The 19929-nt window shown below is 59.1% G+C and overlaps 1 long non-coding RNA gene across 2 annotated transcripts; it reads left to right on the top strand.

The window, feature by feature from the left end:
* The first annotated feature begins 324 nt into the window (after positions 1–324).
* LOC144583133 (uncharacterized) lies at positions 325–18217 on the top strand. 2 transcript variants are annotated; one of them, XR_013536752.1, is made up of 3 exons: positions 325–628; positions 4693–4943; positions 17671–18217. It is a non-coding gene; the product is annotated as an uncharacterized LOC144583133 (long non-coding RNA). The 2 variants fall into 2 exon arrangements; XR_013536751.1 differs by lacking the exon at positions 17671–18217 and adding an exon at positions 9404–9592.
* The last annotated feature ends 1712 nt before the right edge of the window (positions 18218–19929 follow it).

Genomic DNA, 19929 nt, shown 5'->3' with positions numbered 1-19929 from the left:
TCTTTGCTGCCCATGCCGCCTGGAAGCCAGCATCTGCAGCACCCGCCCATGGTCAGCATAAGAGCTCTTGACAACCTCCTTTGGTGCCGATGCCACCGGGAGGCCAGCATCTGGAGCCCCCGGTGAAGCTCAGCCTCCTGGTTCTTGGCCACACCCACTGCCTCTACTAGGAGGCCAGCATCCTTAGCACTCGGCTATGGTCAGACTTGCAGCTCTTGGCAACCTCCTTTGCTGACCATGCCGCCTCGAAGCCAGCATCTGCAGCACCCGCCCATGGTCAACATGAGAGCCCTTTGCTGCCCTTGCCGCCGGGAGGCCAGCATCTGGAGCACCCGGCCATGCTCAGCCTGACATATCTTAACCAGTTCCACCGACAGTGCTGCTGGGAGATGAGCACCCGGCCATGCTCAGCCTTCCAGCTCTTAGTCACTTCCACCGGCAGTGCCGCCCGGAGGCCAGCATCTGGAGCACCCGGCCATGCTCAGCCTAACATATCGTAAGCACTTCCGCCGCCAGCGCCGCGAGGAGACGAGCACCCGGAGCACCCGTCCGTGTTCAGCCTTCCATCCATTAGCCAAAGCCGCCGCCAGCGATGCCGGGAAGCTAGCATCAGGAGCACCCAGCCATGGTAAGCCTCCCAGCTCTTCAGAACCCCCTTTGCTGCCCATGCCGGGCACACGTCCATGGTCAACATAAGAGCTCTTGACAACCCCCTTTGCTGTCAATGCCGCCGGGAGGCCAGCATCTGGAGCCCCCGGTCATGCTCAGCCTCCTGGTTCTTGACCACACCCGCTGCTTCTACTAGGAGGCCAGCATCCTTAGCACCTGGCCTTGGTCAGCCTTGCAGCTCTTGGCAACCCTCTTTGCTGCCCATGCCGCCTGGAAGCCAGCATCTGCAGCACCCGCCCATGGTCAGCATAAGAGCTCTTGACAACCTCCTTTGGTGCCGATGCCACTGGGAGGCCAGCATCTGGAGCCCCCGGTCATGCTCAGTCTCCTGGTTCTTGACCACACCCGCTGCCTCTACTAGGAGGCCAGCATCCTTAGCACTCGGCTATGGTCAGACTTGCAGCTCTTGGCAACCTCCTTTGCTGACCATGCCGCCTGGAAGCCAGCATCTGCAGCACCCGCCCATGGTCAGCATAAGAGCTCTTGACAACCTCCTTTGGTGCCGATGCCACTGGGAGGCCAGCATCTGGAGCCCCCGGTCATGCTCAGCCTCCTGGTTCTTGACCACACCCGCTGCCTCTACTAGGAGGCCAGCATCCTTAGCACCTGGCCTTGGTCAGCCTTGCAGCTCTTGGCAACCCTCTTTGCTGCCCATGCCGCCTGGAAGCCAGCATCTGCAGCACCCGCCCATGGTCAGCATAAGAGCTCTTGACAACCTCCTTTGGTGCCGATGCCACCAGGAGGCCAACATCTCAACGCCTTCGGTCATACTCAGCCTCCTGGTTCTTTACCACATCCACTGCCTCTACAGGGAAACCAGCATCCTTAGCACTTGGCTATTGTTAGCATTGCAGCTCTGGGCAACCTCCTTTGGTGCTGATGCCACCAGGAGGCCAGCATCTGGAGCGCCCGGTCAGGTTCATCCTCCTGGTTCCTGGCCACACCCGCTGCCTCGACTAGGAGGCGAGCATCCTTAACACTTGGCTATGGTCAGCCTTGCAGCTCTTGGCAACCCTCTTTGCTGCCCATGCCGCCTGGAAGCCAGCATCTGCAGCACCCGCCCATGGTCAGCATAAGAGCTCTTGACAACCTCCTTTGGTGCCGATGCCACTGGGAGGCCAGCATCTGGAGCCCCCGGTCATGCTCAGTCTCCTGGTTCTTGACCACACCCGCTGCCTCTACTAGGAGGCCAGCATCCTTAGCACCTGGCCTTGGTCAGCCTTGCAGCTCTTGGCAACCCTCTTTGCTGCCCATGCCGCCTGCAAGCCAGCATCTGCAGCACCCGCCCATGGTCAGCATAAGAGCTCTTGACAACCTCCTTTGGTGCCGATGCCACCAGGAGGCCAACATCTCAACGCCTTCGGTCATACTCAGCCTCCTGGTTCTTTACCACATCCACTGCCTCTACTGGGAAACCAGCATCCTTAGCACTTGGCTATTGTTAGCATTGCAGCTCTGGGCAACCTCCTTTGGTGCTGATGCCACCAGGAGGCCAGCATCTGGAGCGCCCGGTCAGGTTCATCCTCCTGGTTCCTGGCCACACCCGCTGCCTCGACTAGGAGGCGAGCATCCTTAACACTTGGCTATGGTCAGCCTTGCAGCTCTTGGCAACCCTCTTTGCTGCCCATGCCGCCTGGAAGCCAGCATCTGCAGCACCCGCCCATGGTCAGCATAAGAGCTCTTGACAACCATCTTTGGTGTCGATGCCACCAGGAGGCCAGCATCTGGAGCCCCCGGTCATGCTCAGCCTCCTGGTTCTTGACCACACCCGCTGCCTCTACTAGGAGGCCAGCATCCTTAGCACCTGGCCTTGGTCAGCCTTGCAGCTCTTGGCAACCCTCTTTGCTGCCCATGCCGCCTGGAAGCCAGCATCTGCAGCACCCGCCCATGGTCAGCATAAGAGCTCTTGACAACCTCCTTTGGTGCCGATGCCACTGGGAGGCCAGCATCTGGAGCCCCCGGTCATGCTCAGCCTCCTGGTTCTTGGCCACACCGCTGCCTCTACTAGGAGGCCAGCATCCTTAGCACCTGGCCTTGGTCAGCCTTGCAGCTCTTGGCAACCCTCTTTGCTGCCCATGCCGCCTGGAAGCCAGCATCTGCAGCACCCGCCCATGGTCAGCATAAGAGCTCTTGACAACCTCCTTTGGTGCCGATGCCACCGGGAGGCCAGCATCTGGAGCCCCCGGTGAAGCTCAGCCTCCTGGTTCTTGGCCACACCCACTGCCTCTACTAGGAGTCCAGCATCCTTAGCACCTGGCCTTGGTCAGCCTTGCAGCTCTTGGCAACCCTCCTTGCTGCCCATGCCGCCTGGAAGCCAGCATCTGCAGCACCCGCCCATGGTCAGCATAAGAGCTCTTGACAACCTCCTTTGGTGCCGATGCCACTGGGAGGCCAGCATCTGGAGCCCCCGGTCATGCTCAGCCTCCTCGTTCTTGGCCACACCGCTGCCTCTACTAGGAGGCCAGCATCCTTAGCACCTGGCCTTGGTCAGCCTTGCAGCTCTTGGCAACCCTCTTTGCTGCCCATGCCGCCTGGAAGCCAGCATCTGCAGCACCCGCCCATGGTCAGCATAAGAGCTCTTGACAACCTCCTTTGGTGCCGATGCCACCGGGAGGCCAGCATCTGGAGCCCCCGGTCATGCTCAGTCTCCTCGTTCTTGGCCACACCGCTGCCTCTACTAGGAGGCCAGCATCCTTAGCACCTGGCCTTGGTCAGCCTTGCAGCTCTTGGCAACCCTCTTTGCTGCCCATGCCGCCTGGAAGCCAGCATCTGCAGCACCCGCCCATGGTCAGCATAAGAGCTCTTGACAACCTCCTTTGGTGCTGATGCCACCAGGAGGCCAGCATCTGGAGCGCCCGGTCAGGTTCATCCTCCTGGTTCCTGGCCACACCCACTGCCTCGACTAGGAGGCGAGCATCCTTAACACTTGGCTATGGTCAGCCTTGCAGCTCTTGGCAACCCTCTTTGCTGCCCATGCCGCCTGGAAGCCAGCATCTGCAGCACCCGCCCATGGTCAGCATAAGAGCTCTTGACAACCATCTTTGGTGTCGATGCCACCAGGAGGCCAGCATCTGGAGCCCCCGGTCATGCTCAGCCTCCTGGTTCTTGACCACACCCGCTGCCTCTACTAGGAGGCCAGCATCCTTAGCACCTGGCCTTGGTCAGCCTTGCAGCTCTTGGCAACCCTCTTTGCTGCCCATGCCGCCTGGAAGCCAGCATCTGCAGCACCCGCCCATGGTCAGCATAAGAGCTCTTCACAACCTCCTTTGGTGTCGATGCCACCTGGAGGCCAGCATCTGGAGCCCCCGGTCATGCTCAGCCTCCTGGTTCTTGGCCACACCGCTGCCTCTACTAGGAGGCCAGCATCCTTAGCACCTGGCCTTGGTCAGCCTTGCAGCTCTTGGCAACCCTCTTTGCTGCCCATGCCGCCTGGAAGCCAGCATCTGCAGCACCCGCCCATGGTCAGCATAAGAGCTCTTGACAACCTCCTTTGGTGCCGATGCCACCGGGAGGCCAGCATCTGGAGCCCCCGGTCATGCTCAGCCTCCTGGTTCTTGGCCACACCGCTGCCTCTACTAGGAGTCCAGCATCCTTAGCACCTGGCCTTGGTCAGCCTTGCAGCTCTTGGCAACCCTCTTTGCTGCCCATGCCGCCTGGAAGCCAGCATCTGCAGCACCCGCCCATGGTCAGCATAAGAGCTCTTGACAACCTCCTTTGGTGCCGATGCCACCGGGAGGCCAGCATCTGGAGCCCCCGGTCATGCTCAGCCTCCTGGTTCTTGGCCACACCCACTGCCTCTACTAGGAGGCCAGCATCCTTAGCACTCGGCTATGGTCAGCCTTGCAGCTCTTGGCAACCTCCTTTGCTGACCATGCCGCCTGGAAGCCAGCATCTGCAGCACCCGCCCATGGTCAACATGAGAGCTCTTGACAACCCCCTTTGCTGCCCTTGCCGCCGGGAGGCCAGCATCTGGAGCACCCGGCCATGCTCAGCCTGACATATCTTAACCAGTTCCACCGACAGCGCTGCTGGGAGATGAGCACCCGGCCATGCTCAGCCTTCCAGCTCTTAGTCACTTCCACCGGCAGTGCCGCCCGGAGGCCAGCATCTGGAGCACCCGGCCATGCTCAGCCTAACATATCGTAAGCACTTCCGCCGCCAGCGCCGCGAGGAGACGAGCACCCGGAGCACCCGTCCGTGTTCAGCCTTCCATCCATTAGCCAAAGCCGCCGCCAGCGATGCCGGGAAGCTAGCATCAGGAGCACCCAGCCATGGTAAGCCTCCCAGCTCTTCAGAACCCCCTTTGCTGCCCATGCCGCCGGAAAGCCAGCATCTGCAGCACCTGCCCATGGTCAGCATGAGAGCTCTTGACAACCCTCTTTGGTGTCGATGCCACCAGGAGGCCAGCATCTGGAGCCCCCGGTCATGCTCAGCCTCCTGGTTCTTGACCACACCCGCTGCCTCTACTAGGAGGCCAGCATCCTTAGCACCTGGCCTTGGTCAGCCTTGCAGCTCTTGGCAACCCTCTTTGCTGCCCATGCCGCCTGGAAGCCAGCATCTGCAGCACCCGCCCATGGTCAGCATAAGAGCTCTTGACAACCTCCTTTGGTGTCGATGCCACCGGGAGGCCAGCATCTGGAGCCCCCGGTCATGCTCAGCCTCCTGGTTCTTGACCACACCCGCTGCCTCTACTAGGAGGCCAGCATCCTTAGCACCTGGCCTTGGTCAGCCTTGCAGCTCTTGGCAACCTCCTTTGCTGCCCATGCCGCCTGGAAGCCAGCATCTGCAGCACCCGCCCATGGTCAGCATAAGAGCTCTTGACAACCTCCTTTGGTGCCGATGCCACTGGGAGGCCAGCATCTGGAGCCCCCGGTCATGCTCAGCCTCCTGGTTCTTGACCACACCCGCTGCCTCTACTAGGAGGCCAGCATCCTTAGCACCTGGCCTTGGTCAGCCTTGCAGCTCTTGGCAACCCTCTTTGCTGCCCATGCCGCCTGGAAGCCAGCATCTGCAGCACCCGCCCATGGTCAGCATAAGAGCTCTTGACAACCTCCTTTGGTGCCGATGCCACCAGGAGGCCAACATCTCAACGCCTTCGGTCATACTCAGCCTCCTGGTTCTTTACCACATCCACTGCCTCTACTGGGAAACCAGCATCCTTAGCACTTGGCTATTGTTAGCATTGCAGCTCTGGGCAACCTCCTTTGGTGCTGATGCCACCAGGAGGCCAGCATCTGGAGCGCCCGGTCAGGTTCATCCTCCTGGTTCCTGGCCACACCCGCTGCCTCGACTAGGAGGCGAGCATCCTTAACACTTGGCTATGGTCAGCCTTGCAGCTCTTGGCAACCCTCTTTGCTGCCCATGCCGCCTGGAAGCCAGCATCTGCAGCACCCGCCCATGGTCAGCATAAGAGCTCTTGACAACCATCTTTGGTGTCGATGCCAACAGGAGGCCAGCATCTGGAGCCCCCGGTCATGCTCAGTCTCCTGGTTCTTGACCACACCCGCTGCCTCTACTAGGAGGCCAGCATCCTTAGCACCTGGCCTTGGTCAGCCTTGCAGCTCTTGGCAACCCTCTTTGCTGCCCATGCCGCCTGGAAGCCAGCATCTGCAGCACCCGCCCATGGTCAGCATAAGAGCTCTTGACAACCTCCTTTGGTGCCGATGCCACCGGGAGGCCAGCATCTGGAGCCCCCGGTCATGCTCAGCCTCCTGGTTCTTGGCCACACCGCTGCCTCTACTAGGAGGCCAGCATCCTTAGCACCTGGTCTTGGTCAGCCTTGCAGCTCTTGGCAACCCTCTTTGCTGCTCATGCCGCCTGGAAGCCAGCATCTGCAGCACCCGCCCATGGTCAGCATAAGAGCTCTTGACAACCTCCTTTGGTGCCGATGCCACCGGGAGGCCAGCATCTGGAGCCCCCGGTGAAGCTCAGCCTCCTGGTTCTTGACCACACCCGCTACCTCTACTAGGAGGCCAGCATCCTTAGCACTCGGCTATGGTCAGACTTGCAGCTCTTGGCAACCTCCTTTGCTGACCATGCCGCCTGGAAGCCAGCATCTGCAGCACCCGCCCATGGTCAGCATAAGAGCTCTTGACAACCTCCTTTGGTGCCGATGCCACTGGGAGGCCAGCATCTGGAGCCCCCGGTCATGCTCAGTCTCCTGGTTCTTGACCACACCCGCTGCCTCTACTAGGAGGCCAGCATCCTTAGCACCTGGCCTTGGTCAGCCTTGCAGCTCTTGGCAACCCTCTTTGCTGCCCATGCCGCCTGGAAGCCAGCATCTGCAGCACCCGCCCATGGTCAGCATAAGAGCTCTTGACAACCTCCTTTGGTGCCGATGCCACCAGGAGGCCAACATCTCAACGCCTTCGGTCATACTCAGCCTCCTGGTTCTTTACCACATCCACTGCCTCTACTGGGAAACCAGCATCCTTAGCACTTGGCTATTGTTAGCATTGCAGCTCTGGGCAACCTCCTTTGGTGCTGATGCCACCAGGAGGCCAGCATCTGGAGCGCCCGGTCAGGTTCATCCTCCTGGTTCCTGGCCACACCCGCTGCCTCGACTAGGAGGCGAGCATCCTTAACACTTGGTTATGGTCAGCCTTGCAGCTCTTGGCAACCCTCTTTGCTGCCCATGCCGCCTGGAAGCCAGCATCTGCAGCACCCGCCCATGGTCAGCATAAGAGCTCTTCACAACCATCTTTGGTGTCGATGCCACCAGGAGGCCAGCATCTGGAGGCCCCGGTCATGCTCAGTCTCCTGGTTCTTGACCACACCCGCTGCCTCTACTAGGAGGCCAGCATCCTTAGCACCTGGCCTTGGTCAGCCTTGCAGCTCTTGGCAACCCTCTTTGCTGCCCATGCCGCCTGGAAGCCAGCATCTGCAGCACCCGCCCATGGTCAGCATAAGAGCTCTTGACAACCTCCTTTGGTGCCGATGCCACCGGGAGGCCAGCATCTGGAGCCCCCGGTCATGCTCAGCCTCCTGGTTCTTCACCACACCCGCTGCTTCTACTAGGAGGCCAGCATCCTTAGCACCTGGCCTTGGTCAGCCTTGCAGCTCTTGGCAACCCTCTTTGCTGCCCATGCCGCCTGGAAGCCAGCATTTGCAGCACCCGCCCAGGGTCAACATGAGAGCTCTTGACAACCCCCTTTGCTGCCGATGTCGCCGGGAGGCCAGCATCTGGAGCCCCCGGTCATGCTCAGCCTCCTGGTTCTTGGCCACACCCACTGCCTCTACTAGGAGGCCAGCATCCTTAGCACTCGGCTATGGTCAGACTTGCAGCTCTTGGCAACCTCCTTTGCTGACCATGCCGCCTAGAAGCCAGCATCTGCAGCACCCGCCCATGGTCAGCATAAGAGCTCTTGACAACCTCCTTTGGTGCCGATGCCACTGGGAGGCCAGCATCTGGAGCCCCCGGTCATGCTCAGTCTCCTGGTTCTTGACCACACCCGCTGCCTCTACTAGGAGGCCAGCATCCTTAGCACCTGGCCTTGGTCAGCCTTGCAGCTCTTGGCAACCCTCTTTGCTGCCCATGCCGCCTGGAAGCCAGCATCTGCAGCACCCGCCCATGGTCAGCATAAGAGCTCTTGACAACCTCCTTTGGTGCCGATGCCACCAGGAGGCCAACATCTCAACGCCTTCGGTCATACTCAGCCTCCTGGTTCTTTACCACATCCACTGCCTCTACTGGGAAACCAGCATCCTTAGCACTTGGCTATTGTTAGCATTGCAGCTCTGGGCAACCTCCTTTGGTGCTGATGCCACCAGGAGGCCAGCATCTGGAGCGCCCGGTCAGGTTCATCCTCCTGGTTCCTGGCCACACCCGCTGCCTCGACTAGGAGGCGAGCATCCTTAACACTTGGCTATGGTCAGCCTTGCAGCTCTTGGCAACCCTCTTTGCTGCCCTTGCCGCCTGGAAGCCAGCATCTGCAGCACCCGCCCATGGTCAGCATAAGAGCTCTTGACAACCATCTTTGGTGTCGATGCCACCAGGAGGCCAGCATCTGGAGCCCCCGGTCATGCTCAGTCTCCTGGTTCTTGACCACACCCGCTGCCTCTACTAGGAGGCCAGCATCCTTAGCACCTGGCCTTGGTCAGCCTTGCAGCTCTTGGCAACCCTCTTTGCTGCCCATGCCGCCTGGAAGCCAGCATCTGCAGCACCCGCCCATGGTCAGCATAAGAGCTCTTGACAACCTCCTTTGGTGCCGATGCCACTGGGAGGCCAGCATCTGGAGCCCCCGGTGAAGCTCAGCCTCCTGGTTCTTGGCCACACCGCTGCCTCTACTAGGAGGCCAGCATCCTTAGCACCTGGCCTTGGTCAGCCTTGCAGCTCTTGGCAACCCTCTTTGCTGCCCATGCCGCCTGGAAGCCAGCATCTGCAGCACCCGCCCATGGTCAGCATAAGAGCTCTTGACAACCTCCTTTGGTGCCGATGCCACCGGGAGGCCAGCATCTGGAGCCCCCGGTGAAGCTCAGCCTCCTGGTTCTTGGCCACACCCACTGCCTCTACTAGGAGGCCAGCATCCTTAGCACTCGGCTATGGTCAGACTTGCAGCTCTTGGCAACCTCCTTTGCTGACCATGCCGCCTGGAAGCCAGCATCTGCAGCACCCGCCCATGGTCAACATGAGAGCTCTTGACAACCCCCTTTGCTGCCCTTGCCGCCGGGAGGCCAGCATCTGGAGCACCCGGCCATGCTCAGCCTGACATATCTTAACCAGTTCCACCGACAGCGCTGCTGGGAGATGAGCACCCGGCCATGCTCAGCCTTCCAGCTCTTAGTCACTTCCACCGGCAGTGCCGCCCGGAGGCCAGCATCTGGAGCACCCGGCCATGCTCAGCCTAACATATCGTAAGCACTTCCGCCGCCAGCGCCGCGAGGAGAAGAGCACCCGGAGCACCCGATCGTGTTCAGCCTTTAATCCATTAGCCAACGCCGCCGCCAGCGATGCCGGGAAGCTAGCGTCAGGAGCACCCAGCCATGTAAAGCCTCCCAGCTCTTCAGAACCCCCTTTGCTGCCCATGCCGCCGGGAAGCCAGCATCTGCAGCACACGTCCATGGTCAACATAAGAGCTCTTGACAACCCCCTTTGCTGTCAATGCCGCCGGGAGGCCAGCATCTGGAGCCCCCGGTCATGCTCAGCCTCCTGGTTCTTGACCACACCCGCTGCTTCTACTAGGAGGCCAGCATCCTTAGCACCTGGCCTTGGTCAGCCTTGCAGCTCTTGGCAACCCTCTTTGCTGCCCATGCCGCCTGGAAGCCAGCATCTGCAGCACCCGCCCATGGTCAGCATAAGAGCTCTTGACAACCATCTTTGGTGTCGATGCCACCAGGAGGCCAGCATCTGGAGCCCCCGGTCATGCTCAGTCTCCTGGTTCTTGACCACACCCGCTGCCTCTACTAGGAGGCCAGCATCCTTAGCACCTGGCCTTGGTCAGCCTTGCAGCTCTTGGCAACCCTCTTTGCTGCCCATGCGGCCTGGAAGCCAGCATCTGCAGCACCCGCCCATGGTCAGCATAAGAGCTCTTGACAACCTCCTTTGGTGCCGATGCCACTGGGAGGCCAGCATCTGGAGCCCCCGGTGAAGCTCAGCCTCCTGGTTCTTGGCCACACCCACTGCCTCTACTAGGAGGCCAGCATCCTTAGCACTCGGCGATGGTCAGACTTGCAGCTCTTGGCAACCTCCTTTGCTGCCCATGCCGCCTGGAAGCCAGCATCTGCAGCACCCGCCCATGGTCAGCATAAGAGCTCTTGACAACCTCCTTTGGTGCCGATGCCACTGGGAGGCCAGCATCTGGAGCCCCCGGTCATGCTCAGTCTCCTGGTTCTTGACCACACCCGCTGCCTCTACTAGGAGGCCAGCATCCTTAGCACCTGGCCTTGGTCAGCCTTGCAGCTCTTGGCAACACTCTTTGCTGCCCATGCCGCCTGGAAGCCAGCATCTGCAGCACCCGCCCATGGTCAGCATAAGAGCTCTTGACAACCTCCTTTGGTGCCGATGCCACCAGGAGGCCAACATCTCAACGCCTTCGGTCATACTCAGCCTCCTGGTTCTTTACCAAATCCACTGCCTCTACTGGGAAACCAGCATCCTTAGCACTTGGCTATTGTTAGCATTGCAGCTCTGGGCAACCTCCTTTGGTGCTGATGCCACCAGGAGGCCAGCATCTGGAGCGCCCGGTCAGGTTCATCCTCCTGGTTCCTGGCCACACCCGCTGCCTCGACTAGGAGGCGAGCATCCTTAACACTTGGCTATGGTCAGCCTTGCAGCTCTTGGCAACCCTCTTTGCTGCCCATGCCGCCTGGAAGCCAGCATCTGCAGCACCCGCCCATGGTCAGCATAAGAGCTCTTGACAACCATCTTTGGTGTCGATGCCACCAGGAGGCCAGCATCTGGAGCCCCCGGTCATGCTCAGTCTCCTGGTTCTTGACCACACCCGCTGCCTCTACTAGGAGGCCAGCATCCTTAGCACCTGGCCTTGGTCAGCCTTGCAGCTCTTGGCAACCCTCTTTGCTGCCCATGCCGCCTGGAAGCCAGCATCTGCAGCACCCGCCCATGGTCAGCATAAGAGCTCTTGACAACCTCCTTTGGTGCCGATGCCACTGGGAGGCCAGCATCTGGAGCCCCCGGTGAAGCTCAGCCTCCTGGTTCTTGGCCACACCCACTGCCTCTACTAGGAGGCCAGCATCCTTAGCACTCGGCTATGGTCAGACTTGCAGCTCTTGGCAACCTCCTTTGCTGACCATGCCGCCTGGAAGCCAGCATCTGCAGCACCCGCCCATGGTCAACATGAGAGCTCTTGACAACCCCCTTTGCTGCCGATGCCGCCGGGAGGCCAGCATCTGGAGCACCCGGCCATGCTCAGCCTGACATATCTTAACGAGTTCCACCGACAGCGCTGCTGGGAGATGAGCACCCGGCCATGCTCAGCCTTCCAGCTCTTAGTCACTTCCACCGGCAGTGCCGCCCGGAGGCCAGCATCTGGAGCACCCGGCCATGCTCAGCCTAACATATCGTAAGCACTTCCGCCGCCAGCGCCGCGAGGAGAAGAGCACCCGGAGCACCCGATCGTGTTCAGCCTTCCATCCATTAGCCAACGCCGCCGCCAGCGATGCCGGGAAGCTAGCGTCAGGAGCACCCAGCCATGGTAAGCCTCCCAGCTCTTCAGAACCCCCTTTGCTGCCCATGCCGCCGGGAGGCCAGCATCTGGAGCACCCGCCCATGGTCAGCATAAGAGCTCTTGACAACCCTCTTTTGTGTCGATGCCACCAGGAGGCCAGCATCTGGAGCCCCCGGTCATGCTCAGCCTCCTGGTTCTTGACCACACCCGCTGCCTCTACTAGGAGGCCAGCATCCTTAGCACCTGGCCTTGGTCAGCCTTGCAGCTCTTGGCAACCCTCTTTGCTGCCCATGCCGCCTGGTTGCCAGCATCTGCAGCACCCGCCCATGGTCAGCATAAGAGCTCTTGACAACCATCTTTGGTGTCGATGCCACCAGGAGGCCAGCATCTGCAGCCCCCGGTCATGCTCAGCCTCCAGGTTCTTGACCACACCCGCTGCCTCTACTAGGAGGCCAGCATCCTTAGCACCTGGCCTTGGTCAGCCTTGCAGCTCTTGGCAACCCTCTTTGCTGCCCATGCCGCCTGGAAGCCAGCATCTGCAGCACCCGCCCATGGTCAGCATAAGAGCTCTTGACAACCCTCTTTTGTGTCGATGCCACCTGGAGGCCAGCATCTGGAGCACCCGCCCATGGTCAGCATAAGAGCTGTTGACAACCATCTTTGGTGTCGATGCCACCAGGAGGCCAGCATCTGCAGCCCCCGGTCATGCTCAGCCTCCAGGTTCTTGACCACACCCGCTGCCTCTACTAGGAGGCCAGCATCCTTAGCACCTGGCCTTGGTCAGCCTTGCAGCTCTTGGCAACCCTCTTTGCTGCCCATGCCGCCTGGAAGCCAGCATCTGCAGCACCCGCCCATGGTCAGCATAAGAGCTCTTGACAACCCTCCTTCGTATCGATGCCACCTGGAAGCCAGCATCTGCAGCACCCGCCCATGGTCAGCATAAGAGCTCTTGACAACCATCTTTGGTGTCGATGCCACCAGGAGGCCAGCATCTGGAGCCCCCGGTCATGCTCAGCCTCCTGGTTCTTGACCACACCCGCTGCCTCTACTAGGAGGCCAGCATCCTTAGCACCTGGCCTTGGTCAGCCTTGCAGCTCTTGGCAACCCTCTTTGCTGCCCATGCCGCCTGGAAGCCAGCATCTGCAGCACCCGCCCTTGGTCAGCATAAGAGCTCTTGACAACCATCTTTGGTGTCGTATGCCACCAGGAGGCCAGCATCTGGAGCCCCCGGTCATGCTCAGCCTCCTGGTTCTTGACCACACCCGCTGCCTCTACTAGGAGGCCAGCATCCTTAGCACCTGGCCTTGGTCAGCCTTGCAGCTCTTGGCAACCCTCTTTGCTGCCCATGCCGCCTGGTTGCCAGCATCTGCAGCACCCGCCCATGGTCAGCATAAGAGCTCTTGACAACCATCTTTGGTGTCGATGCCACCAGGAGGCCAGCATCTGCAGCCCCCGGTCATGCTCAGCCTCCAGGTTCTTGACCACACCCGCTGCCTCTACTAGGAGGCCAGCATCCTTAGCACCTGGTCTTGGTCAGCCTTGCAGCTCTTGGCAACCCTCTTTGCTGCCCATGCCGCCTGGAAGCCAGCATCTGCAGCACCCGCCCATGGTCAGCATAAGAGCTCCTGACAACCCTCTTTGGTGCCGATGCCACCAGGAGGCCAGCAACTGGAGCCCCCGGTCATGCTCAGCCTCCTGGTTCTTGGCCACACCCACTGCCTCTACTAGGAGGCCAGCATCCTTAGCACTCGGCTATGGTCAGCCTTGCAGCTCTTGGAACCTCCTTTGCTGCCCATGCCGCCGGGAGGGCAGTATCCGGAGCATCCGACCATGCTCTGCCTCCCAGCTCTTAGTCACTTCCGCCGCCAACACCACTGGGAGGCCAGCATCTGGAGCACTCGACCATGCTCAGCCTGACATATCTTAACCACTTCCGCCGCCAGCGCCTTGAGGAGACGTGCACCCGGAGCACGCGGCCATGCTCAGCCTCCCAGCCCTTAGCCATCTCCGCCGCCAGGAGGCCAGGATCCGGAGCACCCGGCCATGTTCAGCCTCCCATCCGTTAGCCAACGCCACCACCAGTGATGCCGGGAAGATAGCAATAGGAGCACCCGGGTGTTCAGCCTCCAAGCTCTTCAGAACCCCCTTTGCTGCCCATGCCGCCGGGAAGCCAGCATCTGGAGCACCAGGCCATGGTCAGCATAAGAGCTCTTGACAATCCCCTTTGGTGCCGATTCGACCGGGAGGCCAGCATCTGGAGCATCCAGCTCAGCCTCCTGGTTCTGGGCCACACCCGCTGCCACTACTGGGAGGCCAGCATACTTAGCACCCGGCCATGGTCAGCCTAGCTGCTCTTGGCAACCCCCTTTGATGCCCATGCCGCTTGGAAGCCTGCATCTGCAGCACCCGGCCATGGTCAGCATAAGTGCTCTTAACAACCCCCTTTGCTGTCAATGGCGCCGGGAAGCCAGCATCTGGAGCATCCAGCCATGGTCAGCATAAGAGCTCTTGACAACCCCCTTTGCTGCTGATGCCACCATGAGGCCAGCATCTGGAGCGCCCGGACATGCTCAGACTCCAGGTTCTTGACCACACCCGCTGCCTCTACTAGGAGGCCAGCATCCTTAGCACCTGGCCTCACCAAGGCCTTGCAGCTCTTGGCAACCCTCTTTGCTGCCCATGCCGCCTGGAAGCCAGCATCTGCAGCACCCGCCCATGGTCAGCATAAGAGCTCTTGACAACCCTCCTTCGTGTCGATGCCACCTGGTTGCCAGCATCTGCAGCACCCGCCCATGGTCAGCATAAGAGCTCTTGACAACCATCTTTGGTGACGATGCCACCAGGAGGCCAGCATCTGGAGCCCCCGGTCATGCTCAGCCTCCTGGTTCTTGACCACACCCGCTGCCTCTACTAGGAGGCCAGCATCCTTAGCACCTGGCCTTGGTCAGCCTTGCAGCTCTTGGCAACCCTCTTTGCTGCCCATGCCGCCTGGAAGCCAGCATCTGCAGCACCCGCCCATGGTCAGCATAAGAGCTCTTGACAACCATCTTTGGTGTCGTATGCCACCAGGAGGCCAGCATCTGGAGCCCCCAGTCATGCTCAGCCTCCTGGTTCTTGACCACACCCGCTGCCTCTACTAGGAGGCCAGCATCCTTAGCACCTGGCCTTGGTCAGCCTTGCAGCTCTTGGCAACCCTCTTTGCTGCCCATGCCGCCTGGTTGCCAGCATCTGCAGCACCCGCCCATGGTCAGCATAAGAGCTCTTGACAACCATCTTTGGTGTCGATGCCACCAGGAGGCCAGCATCTGCAGCCCCCGGTCATGCCCAGCCTCCAGGTTCTTGACCACACCCGCTGCCTCTACTAGGAGGCCAGCATCCTTAGCACCTGGTCTTGGTCAGCCTTGCAGCTCTTGGCAACCCTCTTTGCTGCCCATGCCGCCTGGAAGCCAGCATCTGCAGCACCCGCCCATGGTCAGCATAAGAGCTCCTGACAACCCTCTTTGGTGCCGATGCCACCAGGAGGCCAGCAACTGGAGCCCCCGGTCATGCTCAGCCTCCTGGTTCTTGGCCACACCCACTGCCTCTACTAGGAGGCCAGCATCCTTAGCACTCGGCTATGGTCAGCCTTGCAGCTCTTGGAACCTCCTTTGCTGCCCATGCCGCCGGGAGGGCAGTATCCGGAGCATCCGACCATGCTCTGCCTCCCAGCTCTTAGTCACTTCCGCCGCCAACACCACTGGGAGGCCAGCATCTGGAGCACTCGACCATGCTCAGCCTGACATATCTTAACCACTTCCGCCGCCAGCGCCTTGAGGAGACGTGCACCCGGAGCACGCGGCCATGCTCAGCCTCCCAGCCCTTAGCCATCTCCGCCGCCAGGAGGCCAGGATCCGGAGCACCCGGCCATGTTCAGCCTCCCATCCGTTAGCCAACGCCACCACCAGTGATGCCGGGAAGATAGCAATAGGAGCACCCGGCCCTGTTCAGCCTCCAAGCTCTTCAGAACCCCCTTTGCTGTCCATGCCGCCGGGAAGCCAGCATCTGGAGCACCAGGCCATGGTCAGCATAAGAGCTCTTGACAATCCCCTTTGGTGCCGATTCGACCGGGAGGCCAGCATCTGGAGCATCCAGCTCAGCCTCCTGGTTCTGGGCCACACCCGCTGCCACTACTGGGAGGCCAGCATACTTAGCACCCGGCCATGGTCAGCCTAGCTGCTCTTGGCAACCCCCTTTGATGCCCATGCCGCTTGGAAGCCTGCATCTGCAGCACCCGGCCATGGTCAGCATAAGTGCTCTTAACAACCCCCTTTGCTGTCAATGGCGCCGGGAAGCCAGCATCTGGAGCATCCAGCCATGGTCAGCATAAGAGCTCTTGACAACCCCCTTTGCTGCTGATGCCACCATGAGGCCAGCATCTGGAGCGCCCGGACATGCTCAGACTCCTGGTTCTTGGCCACACCCGCTGCCTCTAGTAGGAGGCCAGCATCCTTATCACTCGGCTATGGTCAGCCTTGCAGCTCTTGGCAAGCTTCTTTGCTGCCTATGCCGCCTGGAAGCCAGCATCTGCAGTACCCGCCCATGGTCAGCATAAGAGCTCTTGACAACCCCCTTTGCTGCCGATGCCGCCGGGAGGCCAGCATCCGGAGCACCCGGCCATGCTCAGCCTCCCAGCCAATAGCCAACGCCGACGCCAGCAATGCCATGATCAGCCTCCCAGCTCTTCGGAACCCCCTTTGCTTCCGATGCCACCTGGAGCCTAGCATCCTTGGCACCTGGTCATGGTTAGCCTCAGAACTCTTGGCAACCCCCTTTGCTGCCCATGCTGTCGGGAAGCCAGCATCTGGAGCACCCGGCCATGGTCACCATAACAGCTCCTGACAACCCCCTTTGGTCCCGATGCTGCCAGGAGGCCAGCACCCGCTGCACCCAGCCATGCTCAGCCTCACAGCTCTTCCCACTTCCACTGCAAGCGCCGACGGGATGCTAGTATCCGGAGCATCCGGTCATGCTCAGCCTCCCGGTTCTTGTCCACACCGACATAGTTCAGAGTCAGAGACGAAAGCCAAAACACACAACGTAGTCCAAAGCCAAGGGTCCAGAGAACAAGGTTCAAGATTGTCAGGAGCGTGGGTGCAAGTCAGAGTTTTGACTTGTTGCTTCCACGGATTTTCCTACGTCTGTGAGCTGTTTATACAGTGGGGTCTCGACTTACGGATGGTTCTACATACAAACTTTGTGGAAACATCGCTAAACGGAACGGAAAAGCCCTATGGAGGATAAACTCACTGTTCAGCAACGTTCCTCTATAGCGCCGCCATTTTTGCGCCCTCGGTAAGTGAAAATGGTTGTGGCGGGTATTTTGGGCGCATGGCGGCCATTTTGGAACCGCTGATCAGCTGTTTAAAAAAACATTGCAACGCTTACCGATCGTCGCAGTGCAATTTTTTACCCACTAAAAACAGATCACTATGCGGATTCATCGTTAAACGGTGTGATCGTTAAGCGAGATACCACTGTAGTTTCTATGGACGGAAAACAGCAGATACGGATTAAATGGCTTTCAATGCATTCCTATGGGAAATGCAGATTCGACCTATGAATTTTTTGACCTACGAACCGCCTTCCAATACAGATTACGTTCGTAAGTCGAGACCTCACTGTATAGTAAAAGAGTCCCTTGAACTGCTGGAAGCCTTTTCATCCTGTCAGAACTCAGGGCTAGTCGATCGGATGTTTCTGCAGGCAGCCTTCAAGCGACCCTCTGATCTTTTTGTCATAAGTCTTCCCCGAAGCCTTGCCCTCAGCTTGTCTACTGGGAGAGGAGAATCTGGAGGTGATTCAGGTGTTTGTATTTCTAATTGCTCAGCATTCTCCTCAGTTACAGTTAACTCTTTGGGTTCTGGATCTATGGCTACACTCATGAAAGGCCAGGAGGCCAGTAGTGGAGCACCCGGCCATGCTCACCATTCCAGCTCTTAGCAACTCCTTTTGCTGCCACTTCCACCGGGAGCCCAGCAGCCGGAGCACCCAGCCATGTTCAGCCATCCGGCCCTTGGCCACTCCCGCTACTGCCGCCAGGAGTCCAGCAGCCGGAGCACACAGTCATGCTCAGCCTCCCGGCTATTGGGCACCCCTGTTGCTGCCAGCAACGGGAGGCCATCAGCTGGAGTACCTGGACTGCTCAGCCTCCCGGCTCTCAGGGAACCCTGTTGTTGTCACTGCCTCCAGGAGGCCAGCAGCTGGAGCACCCGGTCATGTTCAGCTTCCCAGCTCTTGGCTACACCCGCCGACTCCAGTGGGAGGCCAGCATTTGGAGCACCTGACCTTGCTCAGCCTCCCCGATCTTGGCAATCCCCTTTGCTGCCAATGCCGCTGAGATGCCAGCATCCATAGCACCCGGCCATGCTAAGCCTCCCAGCTCTTAACCACGTCCGGCGCCGGCACCACCGGGAAGCCAGGTGCTCCGGATTCTGGCCTCCTGGCGGTGCTGATGGCGGAAGTAGCCAAGAGCTGGGAGCCTCAGCATGGCCAGCTGCTATAGATGCTGACCTCCCAGTGGAGGCGGCGGGTGTAGCCAAGGGCCGGGAGGCCAGCATCCGGACCACCCGGCTGTGCTCAGTCTTCTTGGTTTTGGCTACTCCTGCCTCCGCCACCGCGAGGCCAGCATCCCGAGCACCCGGCCATGCTGAGCCTCCCCGGCTCTTGGCCACTTCTGCCACCGGGAGGCCAGCAGCCGGAGCACCCAGCCATGCTGAGCCTCCCGGTTCTTGGCCACTTCTGCCACCAGGAGGCCAGCCGCCAGAGCATCCGCCCATGCTCAGCCTCCCAGCTCTTGCTCATCCCTGCCACCACCGGTAGGAGGCCAGCAGCTGGAGCACCCGGTCATGCTCAGCCTCCCTGCTCTTGGCAACCCCAATCGCTGCCACTACCAGCATCCAGAGCACCCACCCATGGTCAGCCTCCCGCCTCTTGGTCACTTCCACCTATTCTGCGGGGAGGACAGTAGCCGGAGCACCTGTCCATGCTCAGCCTCCCTGCTCTTGGCCACTCTTGCCACCGGCACCGCTGCTTTGTATGTTTTGACACATAAAGCCGTAAACTGCTTGGGTCCTGGATACCTGAAGGACCGCTTCCTTCCATATGAGCCTACCCAACAGTTAAGATCTAGCCAGGGGGCCCTTTTGAAAGAGCCATCCCTTGAGGTAAGGGGGGGGCTTGTAGACAAAGGGCCTTTTCAGCAGCAGCCCCCAGACTATGGAACACCATCCCGAGTCAGATTCTTCTGGCGCCGATGTTGGTGATGTTTCGGCGCCATGTCAAAACCTTCCTGTTTGAGAAGGTTTTTAATTTAATATCAACTGTGGGTCCTGATAACAATTTTTAGAGCACTGTATTTTTTTATTGTATTTTAATTGTTTTATCTTTTTACTGTATTTAAATTGTTGTAAGCCGGCCAGAGACCTTGGCGGTATCTCGGGACTGAAGGATGCCTACAAAAAAAGCGACAAGCTAGTTTACAAGAGCTGAACGGAGCTGTTTAGGACAGGACATTGAGGAGACTGTACATTCATGGGGTCACCATGAGTCTGAGGCAACTTGATAGCCTGTAACAACAACAAACCTGTCTGCATGCTAGTAAACGCCTACCTCCCAAGGTCTGTAAAATATAAATGTGATTGTCTAGCATGGGTCCTTGTAGATCAGTGATATTGTGAATGGTTTTAGCTAGAAACTGTGGGTGACAATCAGCGACTTTGCCTTTAGCGGACCACAATTTTTGTTCTTGAGTAACAGTTTGGCCATGCTGGTTAGGAGATTTTTGGAGTAGCAGACCATAAAAAGTAATTTTTGTCCATGATGTGTCTCTTATCAGGGGACCTCAAGGCCTTAGTTATTCTTTTAAAAAGAAAAATAAAGATGTAAATCTCAAGCCAGAAGTTATCTAACTGCTCTATTCTTTCATATGGAGACAAGTTCAAAGAGTCTACTCTTATGTCATCCCACTAGATCAACCTAAATGCGGTCTGAGGTGGAAAAATGATGCTGAAGAATGTATAGAAGAATGCTATAATAAAAAAGGGAGGAGGGGATTGTTAAAATTTAATAAAACCTCTGTCTAATCTATGACTTTTATTGC

This window comes from Pogona vitticeps, chromosome 5 (genome assembly GCF_051106095.1).
Source record: "Pogona vitticeps strain Pit_001003342236 chromosome 5, PviZW2.1, whole genome shotgun sequence".
Lineage (NCBI taxonomy): Eukaryota > Metazoa > Chordata > Lepidosauria > Squamata > Agamidae > Pogona > Pogona vitticeps.
This window is presented reverse-complemented; position numbering and strand designations above follow the sequence as displayed.